The sequence below is a fragment of the Trichosurus vulpecula genome, chromosome 1 (assembly GCF_011100635.1).
Source record: "Trichosurus vulpecula isolate mTriVul1 chromosome 1, mTriVul1.pri, whole genome shotgun sequence".
NCBI lineage: Eukaryota > Metazoa > Chordata > Mammalia > Diprotodontia > Phalangeridae > Trichosurus > Trichosurus vulpecula.
Window position 1 is genome coordinate 221,727,737 of NC_050573.1, and position 5,018 is coordinate 221,732,754.

General features: G+C 38.2%; 1 pseudogene; it reads left to right on the forward strand.

Moving 5' to 3' along the window:
* Positions 1-365: 365 nt before the first annotated feature.
* LOC118836118 lies at positions 366-1,382 on the forward strand (annotated as a pseudogene).
* Positions 1,383-5,018: the final 3,636 nt, after the last annotated feature.

A 5,018-nucleotide genomic window follows, 5' to 3' on the forward strand; every position in this document is an offset into this window, starting at 1 on the left:
AATGTAGATTGAGGTATACTTTATGCTCGCCTTTTTTCCCCCTTTTTTTCTCTTTTGTTTTTGCTTTTTTTTTTTGGTTCTGTTTCCTCTCTCTCATGATTCATTCAATTGGTCATAATTCTTCTTCACAACTTGACTACTGTGTTATACGTAGAAGATATATCAGATTCCATGCCGTCTTGGGGAGGGAAGGGGGGAGGGAGGAAGAAAACCTGGAACTCAAAATTATGTAAAACCGAGTGTTGTAAACTAAAAATAAAAAATCTCCAAAAAAAATAATAGTTGTGACAAGGCCATGGTGTGAGGGCATACAGAGACCAGGCTGTGATTCAGGAAGCTGCCTAATTGTGCAGCCTAGGGCAACAATGGCATCCACCCTCATCCTCCACACTAGGCAGAAGATGCCTCTCCTGGGTCTGGGTACCTGGGTGCCTGGAAGAGTGAGCCTGGGCAGGTGAAGGCTGCTGTTAAATATGCTCTGAGTGTTGGCTACCACCACATTGACTGTGCTACCATCTATGGAAAGGAGGTGGAGATTGACAAGGCCTTGAAGGAGAGTGTTGGACCTGGCAAGACCGTTCTGCAAGAAGAAGTGTTTGTGACCTACAATCTCTGGAACACCAAGTACTAGCTGGAGGACATGGAGCCTTCCCTCAGGAAGAACCTGTCCTACCTCCAGCTGCAGTGATCTGGACCTCTACCTGATGCACTGGCCCTATGGCTTTGAGCAGGGGACAACACCTTCCCCAAGAACACCCACTGCACAATGCTCTATGACACTATCCACTGCAAAGAAACTTGGAAGGTGATGGAGGCAATGGTGTCCAAGGGGCTGGTGCAGGCCCTGGGCCTCTCCAACTTCAACAGCTGCTAGATTGACAACATTCTCACAGTGGCCACAGTGCAGTATGCTGTGCTCCAAGTGGACAGCCACCCTTACCTGGCCCAGAATGAGCTAATTGCTCACTGCAACAAGTGGGGGGGTGGGGCTGGAGGTGACAGCCTATAGCCCCTTGGGCTCTTTGGAAATAGCCTGATGAGACCCATCACATCCAATGCTGCTGGAGGAGCCTGTTGTCCTTGAGTTCACCAAGAAGTACGGAAAGTTGCCAGCCCAGATTCTGCTCAGGTTGTAAGTCCAGATGAAGGTGATCTGTATTCCCAAAAGCATCATTTCTTCCCATATGCTCAAGAACCTCCAGGTTTCTGACTTCACCCTGACCCCAGAGGAGATAAAGAAGCTTGGGGCACTGAACAAGAATTGGCAGTAGATCATGACTATGATAACAGCAGATAGGAAGTGGGTTCCAAGAGATGCAGAACATCCTCCGTATCCCTTCAATGAACCCGTTAAGGCCTGGCCTTTCTCCAATTTCCTGTAGCCCAGGCAGGATCCAATATCAATACACACCTTCTAACCTCTCAAAAAAAATTTCATTGCTTGTGAAGTTTGGGAATTATTATATACATACATGCAGATATTCATATATAACCACTATATACACACAGTATGTGTGTATGTGTATATATATATATATTTATGTATATACTATATATACATAAGCACATACATACATACATGTATATATATGCACACACATGCATACAATATGTATATATACTGTGCCTATTATATATGTACATATAATATACACATATATACACATATACATAGATGCAATATATGTGTGTATACATAACTATATATATGTATATATATGTATATATATACATAACATGCACATCAAGAAAAATGCCAATAGTTATCTAAATATTCTAAAAATTTGTGTGAAGTTATCATTACCATTCTAGAACATGAACTGTATTGATAGTACTAGAGTACAGAAATAATTCAGGAAACTTCCTCAAGATATTGCTCCTGGCACTGGGTAGGCAGAGACTTTGAGTTTCAACTAAGTGCTCTTCTGAGGAGATAGTACACTGGAGTTAGAGTGGGCAAGAGCTCACCTGTGGTTCGGAATCCATCTAACTTAATTTCTGGATCTAGCTTTCGTATTCACTAAAGTCAGGGTACAGAATTCTGAATTCCTGGGTCAGGGACAGTCAAGTGAATTTAAGGCTGGGCCATAGCTCAACCACTTGGGCATGTTCCAAAGTTTTTCATGACACTGAGAAGGAGGCAGAGTGGGGGGGAGAGGAATATGACAGGTAGGAGCTCTTAAAGTGGGGGAAGGTAATATAACAACCATCTCTGTCACTATCAATCTGTAATATTAGAATGTACCTGTGATAAAGGCTGGCCATCACAATTGTGATGGATGGATGGATGGAAAGAAAGAAGGAAGGAAGAAATAAAGAAAAAAAGGAAGGAAGCATTTATTAAACACCTAACATCTGCCAGACACTATGCTAAGAGTTTTACAAATCTCATTTGATCCTCATAACATTCTTGAGGGCTAGGTTGTATATTTTCCCCATTTTACAGTTGAAGAAACCAAGGCAGAATTAAATTAAATGACTTTCCTGTGCCTGATATGTGATTAGACTTCAGGTCTTCCTCACTCCACTACAACACACAGCTGCCTCTGATAGAACTGTCAGGGACTGGCAGGCCTTGGCCAGGGAAAGAATCAGAAATAATCATGCTGTTGATGCAGAGTCATAAAGATAGAGGAAGAGACTGACTACTGGAAATCTCATGCCATCTGACAAAAACAACAACAACAACAAAACAATAAAAAAGAAATATTTAGGATACTTCCAAAATATTTCAACTGGGGAAATATCTAGCTCTAAACACTTTCATCCACAAAAGAGAGAAATAAGAGATGAATAATGCATAAAACTTTTTTCAAAAGCAAGCCTAGAAAACTAGATTTTTAAACATGGAAAAATAGGCATTTGGATCCTCAAAGAAGAGATAAAACAAAATTGAAAAGAACAAAAAAAATAGTTATTAGTAAACATTAGTGGGATCCCAATATTAGTATGATATCTACTATAAATGTAACCTAAAGATTGCATTTGCAAGTTCTTTTTCCTAGAGGCTATTTAGTACCTCCTAGGCTCTGTGCCTGAAGGACTAATAAAAGCTACAAATTAGTGAAGGTGACAAGAAGGGTAGCTTAAACCTTATGAAGAGATATCCTAAACGTAGATGATTTGAATCTCAAAGATTAAAATCCTCCTACATTCTATTTTGTTCTCCTTCCAAAATCTTACTCTTTATTAAAACAACCAAACACAGCCTGTTTGGCAGCAGGGGGAGAGGCAACATGGGATAGTAGAAGAAAGAATTGGCCTTCAGGCTCTAGCTTTGACAGACTGGTTGAATGACCTGGGATAATCAATTAACTTCTTAGTGTTCTCAACTACACTAAGAGTATTTATTACAGAGAAGGTGCCATTAGTAGAGGCATTTACTTTACTTGGTAGTTACCTTTTATATCTTAGTATCTCTATCATATCTCTATCCTTAGTAGTCTCATCTCTATCTTAGTAAATATATATGTATATATATATATATATATATATATACACAATTGACAATGATTAAGCACAAATTGCATGCATGTTTTTTGATACTTTAATATTACTAATGAAATTAATATGCTGACCTTCTGTTCATTAATAGAGTTTCATAAGTTAATCTTGTCATTTGGTGATTATCCTTATGCTTATGAAGAGGAAGTATATTCAAGGCATGAAGGGCAATTTATGCAAAAGTATAGAGGTATGTAAAATTTTCAAAAGTAATATTAATTATATTTTTGCTAGGACAATCAATTTAGTTTTAATATTTCCTTTTGTAGCTCCTTTCCCATGTAAACTTCATCGACCACCCACATCCCAGTAAAACTTGCCTAAAGATGAAGCTACTGTCCTGTAGTTACCAGCACCTTTGTAACCCCACCCATCACCCACTTCCCACAGAAATTTGATTAGACCAAAAAGGCAAGTCTCATCATTGTCTTTTGTCTCAAATCACATGTCTTAGCTATGATTAAGACGGTTTCACATCCTGAGGCTCAAATGACTGTTACCGCAATTTGACTATGTCATCAATAGCCAATCAGAATAAGATATACCTATGCTGTTTGAGATTTTGCTCTCATCTTGTTTATAAAAGAACCTGTCAGTCCTTACTTAATGTATTTGGTCATTGAGAGAGGGCATTGACCCAGTTTAATAGTTACTTCTTGTCTAATTAATGAATTGACCATGTTTGGAACTTTGTCTCTCAGTTTATATTAACTTTCCAAAGTAATAGGTGGGAGATGGAGTGCTGAATTTGGGTAACAGCAGGTTGGCCAGTTTGTATGGAATTTTGAGCACAAAGAATATCCAGGGTGAGAAGTCTGCATTGTGGTCTATTATGGAAAAGGGAACAGCATGAAGTTTTCTGAATTATAGGGTGACCTGGTCCATTTGGTGCTTTAGGAATTTTATTTTGTCAGCTCCATGGTTATTTCCATACAAAACTAGAGTCATTAAAGTTGATTTATTCATTAGTTAGAATAGGGATTGCACTTCGGAAGCTATTGCAAAAATTAGGCCAAAGGTAATAAGAGCTTCAATCAGGGTGATGGCTATGTGAAAATTGAAAAGGGATGGATAAATGGAAAAAATGTTTAGAGATAAAATCAATGGCACTTGGTAACTGATTGGATATAGAGGAGTAGTCTTTAGAAATAAGTTAAAGGATGACAGTCAGGACAATTTAAAATGGTAGTTTCCCACATGGAGTAATATTGGACTCTAAGTATATTCAGGGGAATAATCAGTTATATAACACTTACTATGTACCAGGGATCCGCTAAGTGCCTTACAAGTAGTTCAGTTCATAATCACAATAACAATGTGAGGTAAGTGCTATTAAATGTTTCATGATAAATGGCTCACTTCAAACTCTAGAAACAAATGAAGTTTAAACTGAGCATGAACCATGGTAACAAAACTAATATAAAACAAAAACACATACACACAAACAAAAAGAACCAATAAAAGATGATTGAATATAGTCACATTTTATTTCTAATATGTCCCTGGGTCTTCCT